The 26,167-nt window shown below is 43.9% G+C and overlaps 1 protein-coding gene across 5 annotated transcripts in view; it reads right to left on the bottom strand.

Moving 5' to 3' along the window:
- LOC309653433 (steryl-sulfatase-like) overlaps positions 1-26,167 on the bottom strand; it is a gene marked incomplete at its 3' end in the record, with an annotated part of 633,880 nt that overhangs the window by 573,919 nt on the left and 33,794 nt on the right. For all 5 annotated transcript variants that reach the window (XR_014259158.1, XM_082448100.1, XM_082448102.1 and 2 more), the window contains exon 2: positions 9,768-9,895. The remainder of the gene's footprint in view (positions 1-9,767; positions 9,896-26,167) is intronic.

Below are 26,167 nucleotides of genomic sequence, written 5' to 3'. Positions count from 1 at the left end.
ATGTTATTGCACATATGCTCCCTGGACGCTTGGGAGCATATGTGAGGATGAATATAGTCTCAACAGTTTTACACTCTCTGAATTGGTGTTTGCGTTTCTAGGAATTCCGTTTTCTGTGAAAATATCAAGAGACCCACACAACACACGTGTCCTTTGTCAATATATTCCTACCAACCTTAGAAATTTGTGAAGCCAGGAGAGTTGGGGAAAGGTTCAATAAATGACATAATAGCATATTATGCAGCCCTTAAAATTCTTGATTTTCGCAGACTATTATTTTGTCACGAAGAAAAACTTCAGGGTATAATTTTAGGGTGGAAAAGGCAAAATCTGACAGGAACTAAAGGCAGCAAGATCGCAAATAAAACAAGTTCATATTTATGTATGGATGGATATGTATGTTTTCTGTGTCTGTGTGTATAGACATGCATACACAAAACTGAAAAGAAAGATGACAGAACTTTGTCATTAGTTCTGGGGGAGCAGTATTTACACGATGCTTTATACCTTCTTGTATATATGTATCGAATGGTCTACTTATCTTTGTAATCAGGAAAGAAAAAGAACCTGCAAAGTACAATTTAATCATACTGTCTTTCTGACGCTGGAGACATTGTCGTAGTAAATGCCCCAAACTCCTCAAATATGATAATCTGTACAAATGGGCATAAAAAGGAAAATGACCCTGGGCTCCCAGTTGGCCTGAAAGACCCTAATTGAGAAAACTTCAATTTGTTAAAGAATGATGTTCTGTCAAATACTGTGCGTCTGGCCCTTGTCATAGAATCAAAAAAAAAAAAAAAAAAAGATTCCCTTTTTAAGTCCTTATTCCTTTAGCACAAGCACATAATAAATGGGGAATAAATACTTGTTACAGAGAATTGAATTAACACAGATTTCTAATCTCTACAGTTTTCCCCTCATGATAGAAAGCTCTGATTATTATAGTGCAGAATTTGAAGACACAACAGCAAACATACCCTAGGTCTAAAGCCTTGGGTTTGCTGCACCTTCAGAACCCTCATCCATGGTAAAGCTCGATTTCTTTATCCCAGCCTCTTTTTCGGTAGGTTTAGCTGGAAAAAGGAAAATGACCCCCACGGTATCTGATGAAAAGAGAGACATAAAAGGTAGAGTGATTATTTCAAATTGAGAGCCCTGTGGATTTGCAAGGAGCAAATAAACACCATGATGGCGGTGGGCACGACTTCAGGGGTCCGTCCTGGCCAGGGACACGGCCAGCCCACAGCCTGAGGAGGGCTCGGATTCCCCATCTCAAAGGTCTTGTCTGTTCTTACATTATAGCATCGGCGGATCAATGTCCATGAAACCCACAATGGGACGGAAAGCATCTAAATCAGTGTTCCAAGACAAATGCACCAAACCTCCAGGGCGGTGCCCCAAAGCAGTGCAGGACCGCCCCCCAAAATACACACAAGCAATAAAATACCAGTCATGGGATCCCCCCAATACACACAAGCCACAAAGAGCCAGCCACTTGGGGGACCCCCAGATACACAAAGAACCAGCCACTCATGGGTAGATCATTATTGAGAAGCATGCAGTGGGAAGAGGAGTATGGATATGATAAGAGGACATCCATCCTTCCCAGAGCACAGCCAGAAAGGAGACAGGATGTCAAGTGAAATTGTTCCTACAGGGAAAGAACCTGATGGCTTTTCTTTGTAGTGATCACAGTGACACATTTAACTCTAACTCTGCAAAAAAAAAAAAAGAAAAGAAAAGAAAAACAAAACAGTCTGGGTGTGCGTGAGAGAGAGAGAAAGAGAGAGGCTAAGAAAAAACACAAAGCGGGTTTGGGATTTCATGTTGAGAACATTCTTAAAGGAGTATCTTCGCTGTTGACGCATCATTTCACCGCAAACATGCCCCTTGGAGAACATTCTCAACACGGAATCCACAAGGGTGCCGAAGCAGAAACGACTATGTATAAACACAGGTCTGTGTGTGTGTGTCTGAGACCATTATACGGTTTTTATGTATGGCTGCATTCAAACTGTAGGTGGCAAAGCAAACTACATGTTGAATGACAGCTTCCACGGTGGGGCGGCTTAGGGGGAGATGAGGGGAAAAGGGGCAAAATGGTTGGAAAATGAGAGTCCAAGAGGGGCTGTGCTATGGGCGGGTGTGTGTGATGGGCAGCACGATTACTGGGACTTGAGTTCGTGGGGGGTGTGAACCCAGGGAAGCTCCCACTCCCAGACTCAGAGCTGGGGAAAGGTGTGAACCACGGCACTAGGCATCCACTTTGTTGTAGGAGGCTCATTCTCATCACTAAAGAAACACCCCAAATGCATCATGTCTCCTCCCTCTGTCCCTCGCCCATCCTTTCCCACTTGACCCAACAAATGCCCAAAGACCACAGAGGAAGCTGGAAACTCACTTCATTGCTTTTAGGATGCAGCCTGGTCCCATCCCACTCCTTCTGCCTCTCGAAATAAAACTGTCACGAGAGTAATTACACTAATAAGGTTGGGAAAGCTGCAGCCTTCTTTTTTTATGTCACAGACATTGTAAGGTGATTCGAGATTTCAGAGTCTAAGGTTACTGTGTAGAATTTCAAAGTTTCCTACAAGCCCGATACAAAATTTTCTGAAGGGAATTACATCTTAGCTACTGAATGCTTTCCAATATTATGAAAGAGTTACAGCAAAAAAATAGTACTTAAATGATATTTTCAAATTATTGAGAAGGAAACTAGAGAATGGGGACTAAACCAATTCTTCACATTGCTAATGAAGATGACTTACAATAATATCTGAAATAAACTAAAGACCAGTAGTTTTTTTAAAATCACGGAACGTTACAAAGTTCTCTAACACTTCAAATGTGTGGTTTCTGAATAGGAAACCAAAATTACTTTTAGTTACCAGTATGATGTTCAGTATTATTAAATGTGCTTAACAAACTTATCTTCTGGATTTGTATGATAATGTCTCCAAAAGTGAGGACGTTATTAGGCAATTTCCTATTTCTAACAAATAGAATTGTCCTTGAAAGATATATTCTGGAGTCGATGTTTTTTGGCTGATGCTTATTTTAAAAAGCAAAACCCGCAAGTAACTAAGTAAGGAAATGACATCTACTCATTACTGGAAATGTACATTAGCTATGCATTTGATCAACCCCACCCTGAATATTAGACGGTAGCAATAAATAAACTTGAAACATAACTAGAAACAACTAGCTCTGCATTCATCTGGTATGAAATGTTACACAATTCAAAGCAACTCAGCAAACCCCCTCAGGCTATGGAAACAAACTGCAAAAAAACAAACAACTAGAGACTAATGTACAGTTAACAAAACTTTCAAATTCAAGGAAAGAACCTAGATTTCAAGTCATGAAAGCAGGGGATTAGGAAAACATAAATTGGTAAATCTCCATTAGGTCTTCAAACCCAGAGTTGATTTTAATACAAAGAGAGAAATAAAGTAGTATAGTTTAAAGCAATATAGAGATATACTTAAGGCAGTACAGAGATACAAAGAAGTACAATGGTGTAGGTTAAAGCAGTAGTATACCAACCACTCATCAGCAATTGATTATAATTTTAAAATTCAAAGACTGTACTCCTAAAATTATAAAAATCTAACTACAGACATTTTATGACTGCCTTCCAACACTTTATACAGAAACACAAAGAATTATAAGCTGTTGTATAGATTATTTCCTGATTGACTTCAAATAAGATCGTATTTTATACTTGAAACAATACAGTAGACTATCTTTCCGTACAACTCACCCCTAAAATGGAAAGTTTAACATGAGCTTCATATAGGAAAAAAAATCAAAATAAACAGGGCACCTGACATGCAGTATAAATATTGGAACTGCTACACTTCAATGATTGTTAGTAAGATGAGTAAAATACATGCAGTGGAATATGGCAGGAAATTCCTGTACCTTAGTTTAAAATTTTGTTTCAGTCTATACAGAAAAAAGTACTTGCTTATGCCAGGAATCAGATACTTTTGCTCCTCTCCGGAATCCCAGGTCGGCGAGTGGGAGACAATCTTTCACAGGTATGAGGTTTCATCACTTTTGGCCAAGAGGAAGACTGAGAAATCCCACAGAAGAGATAAAGATCATTTTTTACATTGTGTAAGTTAGAAGCCAAATCACATCAGAAAGACTTTTTTTTTTTGCATGTAACTTTCTTGGGTGACTGAAATCCAAAGAATATCATTTAATATCAGTATTAATATAGCAGAGGAACCATTTTTTTCATTCATGTATTCAACAATTATTTACTAAACATGTACAAGGCGCCCTGCATTGCTGGGCTACCGTAGGGAGAGTCGTATGTTTCCTGTACTCATAGAGCTTACAAAGCAACTGCAAAAACAGACAGGATTCAGATCAGTACTGGACAGAGAATACATCCACAATGGTATGAAACTGTCAACGGGACCAGAGCGTGTGGAGCACGGTGTGGGCCTCACTAGCTGGAGGCCCAGTGCAAGGAGAGGCTGACTTGTGTGGAGGCCCAGAGGAGGAAGAAAACAAAGCAAGGGTGAGGCAGATGCAAGAAGGGCCTGAGGGACACGGAGGGTGCTAGGAGCCCTATAATAGAGGCCTTTCCAGCCGTGGTTCTGGAATTCCACCTTCCTTCCGATGGAAAGCCGCTGGAGAGCTCTAGCAGGGCCAGAGGCAGGATCAGACCTGGGTGTTGAGAAGGTGCCTCTGGCTCCCGGTGGTGGGAGAGGCCTTGATGGATGCAGACTGATCACCAGAGGCCAGTGTGTTGCACACATGGGAGATGAAGCCGGCTCAGCCCAAGGTGTGCCACATCCAGCTGGAGAAACAAGAGACAGCAAAGAAGCCGATGCAAGGGGCCTTTGGGGTTTTTACATTCGACAGCTTCGCGTTATCAATGCAATCTCTTCCCAGACAATCCATGAGGCTTTTTGTTGTTGTGAATCCTTGTGGCTCGACAGCAGTGCCGCTAAAGAAAGCATGGGTACGACACAGGGGAGGCCACAGACAGACCTCGCTCGTTTTTATGTAAATAACTGAACAGGCTCCAGCCTCACTGTTGTCCTCGCTTAGAAGACAGAACAGGTGGGGAAATCAGGGGCCACTGTTTTTACTTATAAATCCTCTGTCCATAAGAAGGTCCACTAGAGATGACTATCAGCGTGGGTCTGCTACAAGTGGGTGGAACAAACTGAGACCACTCCCCACACCCCGGGGCCCAAGGAGGTTCTCAGGAGCAGCCAGCGGAGCCCTCGGGGTTCCAACAGGAACGGTTTGCCAAGCACTGAATATCCGGTTGAACATTCTCAATGTCTTCCCTGGAATGGACGTCAAGGTAGCAAACTAAGCATTTGGCTGCATTGTGTCTGTAATGTCTTCTTATAAATGGAACACCTTGTTCCTTGAGTCTTTTCACACGCTATCTTTCTTTTTTTTTTTATATTGAGGTATATAGTTGATTCACAATGCTGTGTGAGTTTCAAGTGTACAGCAAAGTGATTCAGTGATACATTATATACATTCTTTTTCAGATTCTTTTCCATTACAGGTTAGTGCAAGATATTGAATATAGTTCCCTGTGCTCTACAGCAGGTCCTTGTTGTTTACCTATTTTATATGTAGTAGTGTGTATCTGTTCATCGCAACCTCCTAATTTATCCCTCCCCCAACCCCTTCCCCTCTGGTAACCATACGTTTGTTTTCTATGCCTGCGAGTCCATTTCTGTTTTGTAAATAAGTCTGTCTGTATCATTTCTTTAGGTGCCACAAAGAAGTGATATTTGTCTCTTTTTTCACATGCCCTCTTTCAAAACGCTGAACAAAAGCATTGCTCTCGATTCTGAAGGCAGGCAGCGCTTGCCAGGGAGGACGCCAATGGGCTTTGTGAGTCTGGCACTCACGCAAAGATCCACAGACCCACAGCACCGGAGTTAACCGTGCTGCGGGAAATCACGCGAAGACAAACACAGAAGGCAAGGTACCAGAACCCTCTCCCCATAAATCCCGACACGACCCCCTCACCTGTATTCAGGGCGGAGCCCGCTGTCACGTGAAGCCTGTCCTCAGGTCAGAGACAGCAGGAGCTGGGAAGGTTTGGAAGGGGGCATGGGAACTGTCACGGACACACTCTGAATGCACCTCTTGGCAAGAACCTACCGTGTGCTCAACGGTATGTAAAGAAGCTACATGGAAAGGCAAGACGACAGCCTCCACAGTTACTGTGTAACTAGCGCGTACAAAGGGATGGATTCGTCATCTTTAGAGCCACGGGGATGACACTGTGCCGCGTACAACCTACAGCCACACCATAGGGCGATCCACCAAAAGGGAACCAGAACATGGAGGGCCCCGTGGTCAGCAGAGGCTCCCTGGAGGCAGGGACACACAACATATACCTCTAATGACTGGCCCTGTACAAAATTTTAAAGACAAAAATCAATGGAACTAAGCCACCTCTTCAAACAGGAGAAGCAAAATAAAACTTCATACGTATTTCTCCCAAAAAACGTTTTTTGGAAACTACTCAACCTTACAAAATAGTCGAAAGAATAAAAACAAACCCAGGTATACTCCTTCACTTGGGTCGGCTAACTGTTGACATGTTGCCACACTTGCTTGCTTGCTTTCTGTCTCTATGTGTACACATGTGTGTATACACACAGAGGTACCTAGGCATACATCATACATTTCTTCTACATCAGAAGATTTTAAAAGAACAAGGCATGTACTCGTATTTGTGTATCCTGACGTTTCAGAGGGAGCTGCACACAGGATGGCGCTTCACCCCCTAAGTAGTTTGGCCTGGGTCTCCTAGAGTAAGGATGGTTCCCCCCCCCCCCGCCCCCCGACCTCGCTACCATGGAAACTATGAAGAGTAACACTGATTCCATCAACAAACCTCCCACACAGTCCCCAAATAATTGTACCACCTGGGTCTTTTTTCCAATCCAGGATCCAGTCGAGATCCAGATACCCTTATGTTTCTTGGTCTTTTGAAATTTGGAACCATTCCTTCACTCCCAACCTTTCTTGGTTTTGCATGACGCTGACTTTTGGGGGAAGAATCCAGGTTCAAGTGTCTTAGACAATGTACTACGTTCTGTATTTGTCTATTTCCTCGTGTACAGATTCAGGTTGCACCTTTCTGGCAGGGATATTATACCGGTTTTTTGGTGCCCTTCTCGTTACCTCCTAGGAGGAGGTACGTGACAGCATTGGGGGTCTCTTGGTTAATTAAGAGTACAGCCCGCAGATTGCTCTATTTTATGTCCCAATTTACTTCTTAACGAACCTTCTCTCCGTCATTTTCTCTGAGACACACAAAATAGTCACTGTAACTTTTTTGTTTGGGATTACCTTGACCCCCAGATGTGCTTATTATCATGGGTAAATTTGCTGCCATAAAATACTCTTAATTAAGGATTTGCAGTCCACTTGAGGAACGTTTTTATCATCATCAAAGGATTAAAAAAAAAATGACTGACTATCCTAGTAGATATTTGAGTAGAGTGAGGAACAGACTGCTGGCAGGTCCCGTCAAAGAAAATGGCATCTCATAAAAAGCAGGTTTCCTCCTGTTTTCTTTTTTTAGTTCATAAGAAACCTTTAACATCCCTAAACCTTTTTTTTTTTTTTTTTGGATGGGAACAAATTAGAAATACCAGAAACAAGATCAAAGTATTTCCTTGATTATCATTAAAGTCTTCATCCACTTAAGGAAAGGCAAAGTTTTATATATAAGAACCCCAAACTCCAGATGGTGAAGTACATTAAAATACCCTGTGAGGGCGCCTGTATGCTGGTAAGATACAATGGATACTGTTATCAGGCATTTAGGAACAGATATTTTAGTCCCCACTGAAAGACTCTCCCTTTGCATCGACTGTTAAAAAAGGATAATGCATGCTGTATTAATTTATCATGAATGAATCATGACTCTTTTTCAGCCGCCTCCTTTCAATTAGCTACTGACTCTGTCCATTTTTTCCTGAGCTCTTCTAGCTGGGTCCAAAGAATGTCAATCTCCCTCTAGACTAAAACAACCCCAAAAATATATTACTCGAAGCATTTCCCTGCAGTATACAGTCGTCTTGCAGAGGAATAAAAATAAGACTCTACTTAGCAGGTGCTTAAGGCTTTGAAAGCTGGGTCACAAATCAAAGCCAGCTCCTGCATTAACAAGAACTTTAGAAAATATTCTTTAAAACCTCCATAAGTTTGTTTCTGAAAGAGAAAAGGAACACACGATCCTTTTGAAGAACAAATTACAGAAATCACAATAGAAAATGAATCTCTTAAGCTGCTCAGCGTTAAGTGTGGACACAAGCCACGGCTCTAAGCCGCTGTGGATGTTTGCTCCAGGATGAGAACCCTGTGCTGCTGGGTTTAAATTTAACAGAAAAAAAAAAAAGTCCTAAAAGGTGATTGTCTTTTTCCTCTCCTTAATATGTATTCTAACTCTAATCCCTCAAAGTAAAAGACCATTGAACACTCTAAGAAGAAAGAGAAGATTAAGTTAAATCTCTTGTTGTATGGGTCAGGGTTTCTCCACGTGGCACCCGTGACGCTTGAGGCTAGGGTAACACTCGGTTGTGTGCTGTCTGTGTATTGCGGGATGGTTGAACAGCATCCCTGGCTTCCACCCCCTGGATGCCAGGAGCCAAGCTCCTCCAAAGTTATGAGACCCAAAATGCCTCCAGAATTTGTCAACCTCCCCCTGGAGGGCAAAACCGCCCTGCGGCGGGAGAAGGGCTGCCGTCGGTAACCCCAGAGTCCCAAGCTGCATTGTGAAGATGGTTACATCTGTCTGCACCCCATCACCTTGGCTCGCAGGATTATCCAGGTACTTATCCTACTTCTCCCAAACAAAGGGCATCCTTTACTTTTCATAACCGCCCTGGGAGCCTGTCCTGTGTATCTCCATTGTACAGAGGAAACCCGGGCGCAGGAAGGTTAATCCGCTTCCTGAGAACGAGACCAGCAGGTGGGGAGCTGGGATCCAAAGCCTGGGTCTCCCTGACTCCGCACGGTTCCACCTCTGGGAGCCTTCGCGTACCAACGCGAACCATATCTTGTCTGACAGCATTTCCGTGCCCGTTCCTCCGAGCCTGCTGCTGTGGGGCGGGGGGACACTGAATGGCCCGCAGTGCCCCCCTGACATCATAATGGCAGAGTATCATCAAGATGCAGCCTCTGTCTGAGAGGAGGGTGTATAGCAGGGACTGTCACCTGCCAGGTCTGTGAAAGCTGCTTCCTTCACCCTGTCCCCATCAATATCCCACACACACACACACACACACACACACACACACACACACTCACACACACTCACCTGAACCAGGGGCAGGTGCTCTTCCTGCAGGAAGAAAGCTTGTGCTGTGCCTTGGGTGACGAGGCCAACACACATTTAGAAAACTCCACCCCTAAATTCTCTGAGACACGCTGATTATCGCTGCTGACTAGTGTACACGCCCTCATGGGCCCAGGGCAGCTCTTCTCCAGGAAAAAATGTTTGTCCCCATTCCTCCTCCCCTTTAACAAAGTGACCTTTTGTTGAGAAGTCATGTCTGCAGGAAAAGGAGAGCTGGGGCAGCTCCAAATTGATGTCACCCCTGCAATATGGTAATGTCCTGAAACGCCGTTATAAAGGGCACCAAATACCCACAGGACGCAGACGATGCACGCGGTCAGGGCAAGGAGAGCGTCTTGTGAATAGGCCATGATATTTCCAGAGCCAAAGTACCCGTGCACGCGTTTCTTGTACTTACAGTGACAACAATTTCAGACGGTCTTGGGCGACTGTCTTCCAGATCTTATGTTACCAAGACCACCGTGAGCAGGAACGGGGATGGTGAGTGCCTCTCAGCAGACAGAAACAGGGTGCACCAGGCTCATCCTGTGAATTCATCCAAAAGAAGAAGAATCAGACACTGAATAACCACATTCTGAAAGACTTCAATGAAATGAGCTCTTTCTGGCCTAGGGGATTCCTCCTCCTGCGTGTTTCTTCTTTCCATGCTCTGCCCAACTCCTACTCATCCACAGGTGTCAGCTGAGTGGCCACCACCTCAGAGAAGCCCCCTGTGATTTATACAATCTAAAGCATTTGCCCCACGGTTGATGAATCCTAGCACTGTTTTTTCTTCCCCCCTCGATAGCAGTTGTCACTATTTGCAATAGTCTATTTATTTGGTTTCTTTTTATTTGGTATCTGTCCTTCCCACAGGCTCTAAGAGTCAACAGGGCAGGGCTATTTCTTTGTCATAGCAAGCTCTCGCTAAATATTTTCCCAACAGAGCTGGGGTCACAGACTACGGGGCAGGGGACTGTGCCCCCATCTGTTTTTGAAGCCAAGTAAGAATGTTTTCACATTTTTAAACTGTTGAAAAAAGAACATTTTTGTGACACATGAAAAGTCCATGAAATTCATATTTCAGGGTCCACAAGCAAAGTCCAAAAATACTGGAACACCCATTCATTTACTTATTACCTGTTTGCCCCTATATTACAAAGTCCGAGTGGAGTAGTTGCGACAAAGATTGTTTGGCTTGAAAAGCTGAAAATGTTTTACTATCTGGCCCTTTACAGAAAAAGTTTTTCGATCTCTGGTATAGAGCCCCACCCACGAATTGAAAATGAGCTCAAAAAAAGCCAACTCAACGCCCTTCAACCCGAAGAATATATATACATATTTTTTCAAGTTGCTGACATTTAGACAAAAACTAGCATGTCCCTTGGAGCAATTTATTAATGTGTAAATCTATTGTTTATCCTTTTAAAATAGAAAGCATAATCTCACTTGGTAAATAATATTCACAAGAGAATGCCACGATAGAGAAAAATTACTATTCCATAGATTTTTGTCAATGTAAGTCTTGCTTTATTGAAGTTCAGCTCCCAGCAACAATTTCTTGGGTTCAATCAGTACCCCAGAAATATTCTCCCCCCCAGAGATGGCATTTGAAACTGTCATCAATCTTCGGGCATGGCTTTCCATCTTAGGTTCTATTGAAAACAAATGGTGTAAAAGAAGTTCATTTGTGTCATTTTTTAAATTAGATTCCAGATATAAGTGAATGAACTTTTGTACAAAACAGGAACAGATTTGCAGATCTCGAAATCAAATCTATGGTTTACCAAAGGGGAAACACGGGGGGAACTGATAAATTAGGAGTTTGGGATTGACATATACACACTACTATGTATAAAATAGATAACTAAGAAGGACCTACTGTACAGCACAGGGAACTCTACTCAATACTCTGTAATGACCTGTATGGGAAAAGAATCTGAAAAAGAATGGATATATATGTATAACTGATTCACTTTGCTATCCGCCTGAAACTAACACAACATTGTAAATCAACTCTACTCCAATAAAAATTAATAAAAGTTAAAAAAAATTTTAAAAAAGGAATGGTGTGCCATCAGTGTTGACCCTTCGCCTCTGTCTTCAGGAATGAAGGAATCTCTGGGCATGGTCACCTCTTCTGCCCTCTCACCAGGATATTAACTGGCAAGATTAAGATGGTTAAGGACGTGGATTTGAACACCTGCGTGACTCCGCTTGCGAGGCAGGGAAGATCCAAATCAGCGGTTTTCCTTTCTTGTGCGCACACCTTTTATTGACAGGAAATAGGTTTTAGGAGATCAGCGTGGAAGCCCTTTGACCCGCATTTGATACTTTATGAAGAGGAACAAACACGTCTAATGGGATTAAGTCCCAATGTCTCTCACAGTGGTATTGCCACCAGGGACTATACCTGCAGGAAGAAAACACACAAAGGAAAGTCTAATGGCCCACGGGCAGAGGACACTTCTCAAAATAACACTGGCGTGTTCTCACCCGGGGCGACCTTGCCCCACAGGGGTCACTGGACAATATCTAGAGACATTTCTCGTTCTCGCAAATGTGCGGATACCATTGGCATCCAGTGGGGAGAGGCCAGGGTTGCTGCTAATGACCTTATGATGCACAGAACAGCCTCTCCCACAGCCAACCACAAACACGCATCCAACCCAGTCCCGCACCGCAAAGAACGAGCTGGTCTCAAACCATCGCTAGTGCCAAGGTTGAGAAACTGCATTAGATTATCGGTCTGGTCATCTTTAAACCGGATGTGATGCCAGAGATTGGCAAAAACGTGGATGGGGCTGGAGGGGGGGTGTCACACCCAGTGTGTTCCAACAATCATGCACGGCCAATTATGAGTGGTAGTTCCACTATGCCTGTGATAAGTTGTGTGAAAATAAAAGTCTCTGGAGATGAAATGTATAACCCAAGTTATAGCCACAGAACAAGAAAATTGAAGATCAAGGGGTTAGGTCTGCTTTATTATTAGGAACCTATATTTTGATTTAGTTTGTGAGTTAACAATAAGCATGTTCCATGACCCTTCCCACTGTTTATCTAATCGTCGCAACTGTCATTTACTTGGTCATTTTTTCATCATTCTCATCCCGTCTCCAAAAGAGGTTTTAGTTGTACAACACTGAGAATCACAACAGTGGTGTAAGGGCGGAGTTAGAACCCACCATTCCTTGTCCTTGATTGTGAGACACCAAAAGCCCTGGAAACCGAAAGATTTTTGTAAATTTTGTTTTTTATTTGGCAGCGAAACCCAACCTGAACCGACTTGAGGCATCCGTCTTGTCTCAGCCCTCGTGCCTCAGCTGTATCGTGCCTTTGCTAGTGTCATGTTGCACTGTCATCAAACACTAGGCTCAACTGCACTGGGAAAACATCAAAAGGAGGTCAAGACACCTCGTGAGTAACAGTGAGAGGAAGGAAGGAAGGTATTTGTCATTAGCAATAGCCCAGAAGCATGGTTATTAGACAAGGTCAGCCTTGGAGGACCCTTCCTTGAAGAAGATGGTCTAGAAAGACGGTAAACAGATGAAAAGGATGAAAAGGTCAGTGGATGAAATTCGACCGATGGGTTTGCCATAGGTTTGCAGATCTCGTCCCAGGATCTATTTCCTGGGGCTCAGTGAAAGACAAAAGCTGATACGAACCTTAGTCCTGAAAATACATATCACACAGATGAAAACAGCCCCATCTTGCCACTAAGCTATGATCCCAGAGAAACCCTTACAAGCTGTGGGAGAGAGGTCTTCAAGCTTAGGTCGACGGTCGTGAAAAAACAGCCAAGACGATGGAAATGTGAACTCAAATCACCTATTCATCAGCCACACAGGAAGGGTCTTCTGAGAAATATTCCCCGAGCAGTCCAAGAACCAGCATGCCAAGAGTAGACAAGCCAGGCTAGAACAAAACCGTAAAATAATAGTTTCCAGTGTGATCTCTCACACACTTCTTGTGAAATGTAACGCTTCGGGTACTTATTTCTTCTTGGATATGACATCTATAATAAGGCCTTCTGACCACGGGGTTTTGTATTCCATGAAGAGCACATAAACAGTTTCTTCCACTCTACGTTGGTTGTATACTGATAAGTGCAAAGTTAACAGTGGTGGTCATGATCAAAGAATTGTGAACTACAGTGAAAAAAAAAAATCACGTAGAACAGGGGTTGGCAGACTATGACCCCTGGGTCAAAGCAGCCCACTACCTGTTTTTGTAAATAAACAGTCGTGCACGTTCATTTATGTACCGTCTATGACTGCTTTTGCCGTCACTGCGCAGCTGACCATATGATCTGCAAAGCCAACAATATTTACCATGTATGTGGGCTTATCCAGAAACTGTTGGCCGACCCCTGACCCAGATATGCCTAAGATTTGTGATCTGTTAATTCTTGGCCTCAGGAACCAGAGATTATGGCAAATTCGCTCCACAAGAGAGACCACTCAGAAAGGACACTAGATTGACAAGACAGACCGTAATAAAAGAAGTCTTTGAGAGGGTCGATTTTCACATGACCATTTGGCCCCTGTAGACCCTTGTTCCCTAACCATCACCACTTGGCCAAATAGTACATGATAAGAGAGCTATGCTGACTCTAAAGCACCCCATCGCAAAGGTACTCGAGCATCCAGAGATCATGGACATATGTTACCGGTATGTGTACAGCTACTTCTTGTTTTGACTTGGCTACATCTCATGCTTTCCTTAGAGACAGGAAGTACCCAGGGTGTTGATGGTCTATCCTCATACAATTTAATTTACCTGTATATGAATACAATGTAACTATTAGAGCAGTTGTCATGTATCCCACTGGGAGCAATAGTCATACATTTTTCTGCAGGAATATTAACACGTTTGATTACAGAGTGCTGCCACCACCTGCTGAGGGGGTCCTATGAGCTACGGAAAAGGCACTTGTTAACTTTCTAAAGCATGCATAACTCAATTCCAAGCTCCAGTCCTTGGAGTCCTGGCTCCAAGGACTTCAGATAAGAAATTGTGTATCGATATTCAACGGTGGAAATCCTGGGAATTTAATCAGAGTGAGTGCCAAGATGTCACTATATATCAACCACATCTGGAATCAGACCAAATTAGACAGCTGCACTCCTAATTCACAGAAGCCCTTTCCAAAGCAACAAAAGTCACGTGGTATTTCCCTGTTTCCCATGGTGGAGACTCAATTATGCTGCTGGGAGGCTGGGATGATTTCAAATCCACAGTCAAAAATGTTAGGATTTTTCGTACTTGAATCCAACTGCCAAGTGGCATTTATGCCTGAAATGGGGCCGAGTATGAACTTATGACACAAAACAAATTCCATAAATCAGCTAAACAGAATAATGTTGACCCAATGAGGGGAAAGAATTGCAACCACAGAATTGTCTTTTTCTTGCCATGGGTGGGGACAGTTTCCAATTTGCCAACAAATTTAATTTGTGTTGTCTTCATTTTACTCAGGCCATTTTCTGGTTTGCTCTGGAGGTTGTTACTGTCTTCATTATATTCTAAGAATATTGTAATTTTCAAAGGGTCAGTTGGTCATCTGATACTTCAAAAAATGGAAGGCTATCAGGATCACATAATTATTTTCACTCATGTGCTACAGAAAGAAAACATCTCCATTTGCAAAACTGCGTACTGGTGATGCAATTAATATCTCCTATAACCTATTCTGTGTGCTATCCTAGTAAAAACTTTAACTATGGAATCAAGCACAGGGAGGCTCCTGTTGAATAACTTGGACGATCTTGGGTGAACGATTTTGCCCCTGAGTCTCCATTTTTGAGGACATTTACATGTTCTCTCCCTAAATCAACTGAACCATTCTCCCCATGGAGGCCACATCTTCTTTGTATTTCCCATTGTCCAAAAGGCTGTGTGTAGCAGCAGACAGAGGGGGGATCTCACTAAATGTTTGCTGCATTTATGTCCTAAATTAGTTGTACGACAAGTTCTGAAGGTTTCTCCTGGGGAACTAGGAAGAGTCTTGGGGAAGTCAGAAGTTTAACACAGAACTGGAAATGAAGAGGGAGTCCTTGGTGGTCCAGTAGTTAGGACTCTGAGCTTCCACCACCGAGGGCGCAGGTTCGATCCCTGGCGGGGGCACTAAGATCCCACAAGCTTCGAGGCGTGGCCAAAAAAAAAAAAAAAAAAAAGAACTGGAAATACAGAGCTGTGGGAAACTATTATAATTAGCAACCTCTATAAAAACTGTAAATGTGAAAACAAATTGAGTAAGATATACAGCTTGTCTACAGTTGCCAGCAATCCTTGGTGTTCCTGGGCTTGTAGACCCGCCACTGTAAGTTCTGTCTGCATCAGCACGTGGCGTTCTCGCCATGTATCTTCCCATCATTCTCCCTCTGCAAGGCTCTATGAGTCTCTTTATAAGGACACAGCCGCACTGGATCAGGGGCCCACCTGACTCCTGTGGGATCTCATCTTTACTATGTACATCCTCAGTGACCCTATTTCCAAATAAGGTCACATTCCAAGGTTCTGCCAATAACTGATTGGCAGCAGCGGGGTGGGGAGAGGTTATCACTCTTCAACCCAGAACAAGCAGCCTTCTCCAACAATGGATGGGTACCCCCAGGGTACCCACCTCCTAGAATACAGGGAGGGAGAAATGGAGGAAAGCTAGAGCTGATCCAGAACTCACCCACCTTTCTCCTATCTGCAGGTTGTCCCAAATTTCCTCATTTGTATCCTGTCTTAAACCAGCATCCGTAAAGCAACCCCAGGACGCTTACACATTCCATAGGCATTCACTGTTGTTCAAAGCACTTTCCTACCCATCCCACCTGTAACAGGCTGTGTTTGTGAAAAGACTATTTCCCCTGGTTACAGGTAAAAGGACCTGGGGGGCGGGTCAAAGTTCTGAGCTAATGCTAGATTCCATTTCCAAGTCTAGTCAGATACATTGGTTCAAAAGCTATAACGGACACCTGGTGGTAGCAGCAAGTTATAGTCACTCCACGATAAGGAACATCCATCCTCTGGGGTTCAGGGGGAGCCCAGCTCCGGGCACTTTAGGGCACATTATTAACACTGAGCCAACACCTAAAGCACACACCTGTACACGAGCTTCACGTTGCTTCTCTTCCTCTAGATTCTGAAGGACTCTGGCACCCACTGTGGGAGGAACTGCTGAGTACCTGCTTCATCAAAGACACTATAAGACGGCCATCGATTTTGGATGGATAAAGTCTATATGGAAAAATGCTGACAACTATTGAATCTATCATCATCATCTGTAAACCCATCAACTATTGAATCTATGATCATTATCCGTAAACCCTTCAACTGCACAATCTGTGATCATCTGTAAACCCTTCCACCATGGAATCTATGATCATCTGTAAACCTTTCAACTATGGAATCTATGATCCTCTGTAAACCCTTCCACCATGGAATCTATGATCATCTGTAAACCTTTCAACTATGGAATCTATGATCATCTGTAAACTCTTTAATTATCAACTATCATCAACTGTATACACTTCAATTATTGAATCTATGATCATCTGTAAGCCCTTCAATTACTGAATCTATGATCAATTATGAAGGATATAAAGACGATCATTCGTTCACGTGAGATTTAGGTGGGGGGAAAATTTGTAACAAAAAGTTGGGTAGAGCCTTAGGAAACAGAAACAAAGTATAAACTATAACCTTTTTTTAAAAGGCCATCCACATAGCACCAACTCATAGGACAAACAAACTTCATCTCGGCCATGACAACGAGGTTCCCAAAATGGCCTTGGACTTGCAAGGCCAGCGGTAAGTCAGTAAACAGCCTGAATGTGCCATGATGTCCGGGTGTGCTCGCGTTTTGCCAGGTGTCTGACGGTGACAGTCAGGTGGTGGGCTGGGCACTCCACCAATGGCCGATGGCCACAGGTCAGACACCTGTATCCTTACACTCCAGTGGGCCTGGCAGAGTCCCGTTCTTGCTCAGGACACGTCCTTGGGGTGTTTATGTCAACACCTCAGGGAAGGTCATGGTTCCCTCAAACAGCATCCCTCATATTCCTCACCCTTAACCGTTCTTGGCATGACCTCACCATATTAATTGGCATTTTCACGATGACCGCTTCATTGTGAAATGGGGCTTCACTTTACCTTGGGACCCGGCAGCTGGCAGACCAGTCTTCAAAGTCTTAACATTTTATGCTAACCGTGATAACTTACTGAACTGATGTGTGTAGAATTTTCAAAGCATCGATGGCCAACACCACTTCTGTTTTGTTGTCTGCCCATGGAATAGAGTCCCACACCCTTGGGTTGGCAGATATACTGGCCCTGCCAACTAAACCATGAAGGGTTCCTTAGTGGACGCTACAGCTGCCTTTCTCTACAGAGATGGGCTTGAGTTAGGGCATTGAGAAGCAGGCCATGAGTGAGAAGCGCCAGCTTTGGGCTTTCCTTGCCAGTCACGGGCTATGGGGCTGCACCCCGCAAGCTTTGTCGCTACCCAGCTGCGAGACGGAAGAAAGCGCGACAGCGGCACCGATGGTTTACTGGATGGGGAAACTTACACGTCAGAAGCAAAGGGTCCTGGATCAACACCCCCGCTGTGTACAGCAGAGAACACACAGGACATGGCAACAATCTCCGCAACCGGCGGGGGAGAAGGAGGCTACCATTTATAGGGGGGATAAACATCAGGTGGGCTCATCCGTTACCAGGGAAACTAGCAGCCCACAGCCCCTCAGGTTAGCAATCATCACGAGGGCAGATGTCTCCCTTTAATAAACTAACAGGTGGGGCAGCTCTGGCCTAAGGGGCAGGGGCCAAGCACGGTCCTGTGAGCAGGGTGTAGGCAAAGCAGGGGTTGGTCAAGCAGGGGACATACAGAGAACAAGAGAACAGCCATACTGAGTGGCCTGACCGTATACAGGCTGATAAGTGGCGTCTGACTCAGGAGGACAGTCTGTCAACTTTTGAGCGTGGATTTAAAGACGAGATTTAGAGGCAGATTCATGATTACTTGCTTTCAGTGTAAAATTATTAATCTAGGGTAGCTGGGGGGATTTATGGAATGTGCCAGCTCCCTTAGGGGAAGACTTTGATAAATGACCTAATACTCGATTACCACCCCCTACCCCAAAGTGCAGTCACATTCATTAAGTTAACCCCTGGTTTTGGTTTTACAGCTCAGGATATTTGATCTCAAATTGTAGCCTGGGAACTCTGCAGAATATGGGTGTTTTGGCTCAAACCAAAGGGCCGGACTCTATAGAGTCCAGGAATTAAAATCCAAAGACCCTCAATCTACAGGTGAGAGGACGGAGCCCCGGGAAAGGTGAGTGCCTGACCCAAGGGTCACACAGGAAGGCAGCTGACACTGCAGCAGACTCCCAGGTCTCCTTCCAGACCCCGTTTTGGCTACCCACGTGGCATCACTTGCTTCCCCACAGGGTGAATATTCCTACCCGTTGACATATGGCCAACCGTGGCAGCAGAGGGCAACTCATATCAGGTGCCGGCGCTTGCTAGGAAATGACTTTCACAAGCGTGAACAATGCCGTTGCCTGGTGTTTCACCCCCAGTTGGTTTTAGAAACCAAAGAGGTCACAACACCATTCAGACAGATCTAGTGAACAGAGAGAAAACCAGAGGTCAAGGACTTGAGAAAGCTAACTATGACCTTCTTGAGAAGTCGGTCAAGAAAGCAGAAAGTTTTATCTCAAGAGAATAGGACCAGAGGCAACAGCCGGAGGAAAACTGATGAACTGGGGTCACGTAACCAAGTGATGTCTCTGTGGCACTCGGCACTTGCAGGGAGCACGCAGGGTAGGAGAGCCTGGTGGGAGCTGCGATTCCCTTCTTTGTGCCGACAGCAAAACAGTTCTCCCCCCCATTTAAGCTCAGTTTAAAAGCGCTACATCACTGAACAGAATTACTGCCTCTCAGCGTTGAAGCTCTTGTGGGTATTAAAAAATTGAAAGGGCAAAACTTAATTTTTTTGCTAATGCCGCACGATAATGAACATTCTGATTTTGTATCAGTGTTTTATGTCGACAGAAGGAATGTGTTTACTGCACAGTAACCCTCCATCTCTCTCTGATCTATCAGATGTCCCTGAACTGTCCCAAGTACAGTGACCTGAGGAAAAAAGTTTCTGCTGTGTAAAATCAATGCGGGATGAGGCGGCAGGAAAAGTTAATGTTCACACTATTTGTTAGGGGACACATAAATATTATTATTTCTATAATAATTTCATTTTAGCAAGCAACGCAACTGGCTATTAATGAGCTGAACACAGAAATAGCTAAGTGATATGCCCACAGAAAACTAGCCGGCCTCCCTGCAATGGAATGTTTACGGAGGCGATGTGAAAGGTGAGGCTCACTGAGTCAAATGGAAACAGATTTTGGAAGCATCCAAAGGCCAAAAGCAAGAGTTTCTTCCAAACTCAGACTAGGTAGGTTTTCAAAGAAAATGGAGACACATTGTGAGCAAATTACTCTCACAGAGGCAAAATGGGTAGATTTTGATCGAATGAAGTTTTGCAGAAAATGAGACCGGGGAGGAGGTGAATCCAATAACCCAGGTCACGAGTCTTCCAACTGGGGCTCACCGGCTCCTAGGAAGACACAAAGACTTGCGGGGGCATGGGTATGTGGGGAAGGGATGCACTCTAAGGGAATCTGTTGACAGATTTTCAACTTCCATTTATGCTCTGCTCCAAAAACATGCTGCCTGGGTTTCCACCCTCACCTTCTTCCACTTGGTACAAAAGGCATCCCTGGCATCCTGGCTCTTACCATGGACATCACCCCAGGATATAAAATCCTTTCAAGTGCTTCAGGGACAATGTGAAATCTTGGTATCAATGGGATATTGGCCAAAGGGCCAAGGATGAGTGCCTTTGGGACTAGATTGGTCAGGGAGTTGCCAGGAAACATGGAAATGGTTCTAAAGTGCCAACACAACATCCACTTTCAAGGAACATTCTGGATGGAATGGAGATGAAGTTAAAGAACAAAGAACCACCCAAGATGGCGGCCACCATAAAAAGGGCAGGTGCAGAAGACATCAATGTGACTTTGAGGAGCAACAGGAGATTAAAAAAAAAAAAAAATTTGCACAGAATATAAGTAGAATCACAGAGCTGAAGGAAGAAACAGAAGTGAAGAAAGAAACAACTCCAAAACTTCAAAGATGCTTGTGAGAACATCATGCTTGCAGATGATGACTGCTTAGTGATACCGTATCAGATTGGTCTCCCTGTGTTTTCATCAGTCACTCTCAAGAAGAAACGGGAGAAATGTTAGAAGAAGCAAAGAAAAATCTGCAAGAAATTGACGCCTTAGAATCCAGAGTGGAGTCATTTCAGTGGGAGTTGGCAGATTTGCAAGTTCAGTTATGCAGAACTGGGAAGAAAAGTAAACCTTGAAGCTCACGAAAGTTAAACATTTAATAATACTTTAAAGATGTGTTTAATAAACATGAATACTGTTTCTAAGAAAAAGAACAAAGGACCAGGTAAGTACAGAATTTGAGGGTGAGTGGAGAAGCAAGATAGGAAGATGGAAAGAAAATTGTGAACTTTCGCCACAGAAAGGGGATAGTGCCCAAACGCCCCCCTTATTGGATGCATCCAAATAGTGCATTGCAGTGAAATTCCTAAGATCACCATCGGCAGATGGTGGCCATGGGGTCGGTCAGAGAGGTGCTTCAGAAACTAAGCCAGCCAGATGGATGACTAACTGGATAAGGGAGTGGGGGGATGGACGTGAATGCTTCTAGAACATGGACAAGATGTACTGAAGGTACAGAGATTTGGAAAAGAGAAGCTAAAGGTTGAATTTTGCACATGCCTAGTTTGGAAAATATTTGTAGCTCATGTCACAGGAAAAAGACAATAACGTATCATCGCCATCATCAATTACTAAAGGGCTACCAATGTGCTAGGCATTATCCTAATGCTGTGACTATATATTACCTATGATCCTGATACTGTAAATATGTATTATCTATATTAACCTAAATTATCTATCATCTACTATTCTTTCCCATTTTACAGAAGGGGAAACTGACATTTACAGAAGTTTTTACCAGCTCAGCTTGTATGTAGAAAAGGTGGGATTGGGATACAGGTTTTGTATCTGGAACGGTACCTACCATCACTCATGATACCAGTATTGTCTCCCTGGATACTAGAATGAGGGGAGAAAGCAGAGCACAGGATAGCGGATTAGGAAACGGGACTAAGGATGACATTTGATGCCATGGCCGTGGGTGAGATTGCCCACCGAGGGGAAACAGAAGAAAAAAAGGGCATAAGACATAAGCGTGAGTAAACTGAAACTTCCAGGGGCAGAGGTGGGAAAAAGAACCAGTGAAAGCAGCTCAGAAAGAGCATGCTGAAAGGTATGCAAAGAACCAGAAGCGGGAATCATCGTAAAGGAAAAGATACTGGAACTGGCAGTAAGACGGTCAAAGGTGACCTTGGGAAAGAAGATCCAGGAGACGCCAAGCCAGTTAGATAGAGGTAGAGATGAAAGTCTGTGACGGGGACCTGATGGGATAAAGAGTATTGATTAAGAAGGTGGCTTTGGGAAGCCAGAAGGGATCACTGAGGCAGCCTAAAATCTAGGGCAAGTCTAAGGATTAAAGGGAGAGAGTTGAGTCCAATTTGTCAACACCCATTGGCTGGCCAGTCAATTAGTTAGTTTGCCTGTTTGTGTAGACTTTTCAGAGTTTCAGAGGTAGCAAAGTTTCCTGCTACCCATGAGAGTCTGTGAGGCTGCGACTTTGGGGGAATCCCAGGAGGGGTTTGGATCTAAAACGCCGGGTAATGCAAAAGGGGTCTTAGCTCGTGTGAGTAGATCAAACAACAAGCAATCCCGAAGGCACAGCCCAGGATGTGAGTCAACATTGTGCAGTGGACCAGGTGAGCATTTCCACGCGATGGTCTCCAAGAAACGTATCAGCACCATCTGGAGTCAGATACATAAAGCGAATAGGGCCGACTCCAGGTGGGGCTCCGCGACGTCCGCCGGTACGGCTTCAGAACTTTGAAAATACAGGTGCTGTTTAAACGGATTTTTACCTTCCTAAGGATTAGGTCTGATGCAGTGGGCATGCTGTCCCGTCCAAGGGCACGGAAATTGCCCAGGTAGGCTTGGGAACTAGAGCACCAGGTGAGTATTTTGTTTGGGGTTTTTGGTCTTCCTGACATGATGGAGAACTGAAGCCATTCATTTCGTGATTCTCTGCCCTTCCCCAACCTCCCGAATACTCCCTTTCAAAGTCTGGGCTCATTAGAGGGAAACCCTATTTTGCTACGCCGATTTCTTGCTTTCTCCCTCCTCCGCTGGACCGTTTACGGATTTGTGATTGCAATGGCAGACGTTCATGTCTGAGTCCATTTTAATGCTTGAGTCATTCCTTTTTCAGAATCCCTGGCGAGGAGATATTATCTATTTTTATCTGAACGACTCTAAACCCCAGGGCAAGCGTTGGCCATTTACTATTACAGATTTTAAAAGAGGTCACTTCCTTCTGAGGATTTCTATCACTTCGCTCCACCAACCAATTCTTCCTGGTTTATCACAGTCAATTTCAGAGCAATATTTTATCTGTGGGATAAAGTTTCCGGAAAGAAGAGAGTTTATCAGATATTAAGCTTTTAGCTGGGCAAGACTTCCAGCCGATGTCCAGGAGCTGAAGTCCCAGATCACCAGTAGATCAGGCTTCTGTGCCAATTTCATTATCTATAGGTAAGAACTCATTATTCACTGCCTGGACCAGGCCTGGGAGTCTATTGTATAACTGCAAATTATATCACTTGGTATTTTCCCTCTTTTGAAAATCCTTACCAAATAATACCCTAGCATGCTCCCATGTCCAGATTTAAAGTTTTGATTTTATTTACAACTGTGTAATTTGCCCATATTCAGTGCATTTCCCTTACTCCTACAATTAGCTGTGCCTTTTGAAATAACTGTGCATTTGTTCAAATGATAGCAGTCTGAGATATACAAGCAATGATCATCTCATTAACAGACACTGACTTGTTTATAAGGGAAATCAGTCTTAAGGACCTAAGTATTGGTCCATATACCTTTCCTTTGGAAATGACCATAATTTCAAGCAGTTAGGAGAAAACGGTGAAAATGGCAGAAGAAGGTCAGATGATTTAGTGTGAAGGCAGACAAAAGACAAGCATTCCATGCAGTGAGGGGCATGGAGATGTACAGAACACCTAAGTTTTATTTCCTCATGCTTGAGCGATTAGCTCTGGGACTTTGTAAGACAAGGATTATAGGGTCATGTAGCAGAATGATATAATCTGATGACTGTCAACATCCCCGAGGGCAATAATCACAGGGTTCCAAGAAATATGATGAAACTGAGAAAAATATGACTTCTTAAAAACATCTTCAGGCACGGGGTGGGAGTGGGGATGAAAAGAAATGGGCATAAAGGATCTCACTGGGGTGATGAAAACGTTCTAAAACTGATTTATGGTGATGATCGCACAACTTGGTAATTTAATGCAAACCACTGAATGGTGCAAGTGGGTGAATTTCAAAATACGTAAAATACGCCTCAAAAAATTTGTAAACAGGCGTTACATCATTTAAAGAAAAATAACACAGACTGAATTTAAAAAGTATATATGTAAATTTAGAACAGAATGCCCTTGTGTGCCACTGTAAATTGAATAAGGTGGTTGGACTTTTACGTTTTATTCTTTTTCTCTCTTTCTGCTAAACGTGAACGTGTGTGTGTGTGACTGACCTGTCTCCTCATGTTCCTGGCAGGGACACGTCCGCTTGGGAGGACCTTCCCCAGCGTCTGTCTGCGGCAGCCCACCAGGATGTGGAACCAGCACGGCTGAGAGAAGCTAAGGTCTCAGGAAAGGTCAACAATGTGTGGGCAGAAACAAGACAGAAAAGCAAACAGGGTTTGACCCACAGAGTAAACTGTGTAACGGGACGGAGTGTGGGGAATGGCCCAGGGCAGTGGCTCAGGGCCAGAGTTACCAACGACTGGCTTCATGAGGCTTCTAGACTCTGCACACGGTGCAGGCATGGTGGCTCAAAGGTACACGGGGTTCTGGGGGGCAAGCACGATACTTTTCATTGCCCCTGTTTTAAATGAGTACCTGATACTCTTAGGCTTCATGGATGGTCCAAAGTCATGATTTTTAGTAAGATCTCCAAAGACAGCAGTATCTTCAACATTATTTCCATGGAATTCTCCAAGTTTTTAATTCAAGGCATATTTTTATCACTGAAAGGCTGCCAAGGGTGGATGCTAATTCTTTCCAATCAAATTTACTTAAATTCAATGATTACCGTATAATACATGGAAAACAGACAGTGAGCCCTATTTGTTAAACATGTTTTTATGAATGTAGCAATGGCTTATCCGTTTTGGTTTTCAACTACGTGGAGACAAATTCATTTCATGAATTTTTGTTCTTCCAACATCCCAGGAAGAAGCAGCACCGAGCATCTTTGCAGGAAAAGCAGAAGTGTTTCCTGCAAGAGATGATGATGAAGCTGATAATGTAGTTCATTATGTGCTGCAGGGAAAATTCTCCTGGGACAGCACTGATGCAATAGGGGACTACAGGTTTGGTGAAGAAGGAAATCCTTAAAGTCTTACTGAAAAACAAACAAGTCTATGAATACAAGTGACTAACTGTGGGCAGCATTCCAAGCAAATTGGTAAATAACCAACTGTTACATTGGTAGGAAAATATAAAAGGCCACAGAAAGGATTTCCAATATCCTTCCTATGTAGTTATCACAGGTCAAAATGACACTAGCCTCTCTAACTTAGCTCACTATTGGAACCAAGAAAAAATAATCATACTCAAAGTATAACTTTATGCACAAGGTTCATTCAGCTTAAAAGATGCAGAAGTGAAAAAAATCACGGGAACAGACATTCCATTTGAAAACTTCAGTGGCAGCTATGTTCAAAGGTAGCTGGGAATGTATGGCATTTATGCAATTCTTTAAAGAAGGCCATCTGGAGTCACCATATTGATTCTTCCAATGGCTCTAATGGAATATATAATTAGGCGCCACGTATATTCCACACACACCATTGTACCCTAGGAGGCTTCATGTCCTAATGAATGCTTGGGCAGTGGCCAGGAGCACTCTTTTTTGCTGAAAATAATGTGTAAGTAGTCACTTAGCCGCTTTCACACTACTGTGTTTGATAAAATCCCTAATCTCGTAATGTGTCCACTGGACACAACTGTATGTGTTGAGGGTGAGGAAATGGGGTTGGAAGAGAGATGGAAATTAGTGCAGTCAACCCAGAGAGAAAGGCTCCTGATCTAACTGGAATTTGAATCTTCATAAGGTGATGGGCCATTGGTTCCATCCCCTGGACCTCAGGACACCCAGTTCTGTCCCCAGACCAAGGCAGGCTGGGATGAGGGTAACACTTTGTGGGTGGAGAGGAGAGGGAGGCCAGGACGCAGGAGAGAGGTAGGTGACGTGTGATGGAGAACAGGCAGGTGGAGGGAGGGTCCCAGAAGACCCCGTTTACTCCCGGCTCCGTGGCCCATTTCAAGCTGGGGAGCAGATTCAACTCAACAACTCCGAGACTCCTGGGATCCCTGCCACCATCTGGAACACCAGCAGCCCCACCCAACGGCAACTCCCAACAGGACCAGGAATCGCCCCTACGGATTTTCAAGCCCATCTCCAGCCACCAGGACAGGTTTGATGGCCTCTCTGGACCCCAGGGGCCTCCTTCCGTGACCTTGGGACCATGTGACCCTGTGTTTCAGGTGACTGGTTTCTGGGCCCCCCC

The sequence above is a fragment of the Balaenoptera physalus genome, assembly GCF_965194825.1.
Source record: "Balaenoptera physalus genome assembly, chromosome: Y".
NCBI lineage: Eukaryota > Metazoa > Chordata > Mammalia > Artiodactyla > Balaenopteridae > Balaenoptera > Balaenoptera physalus.
This window is presented reverse-complemented; position numbering and strand designations above follow the sequence as displayed.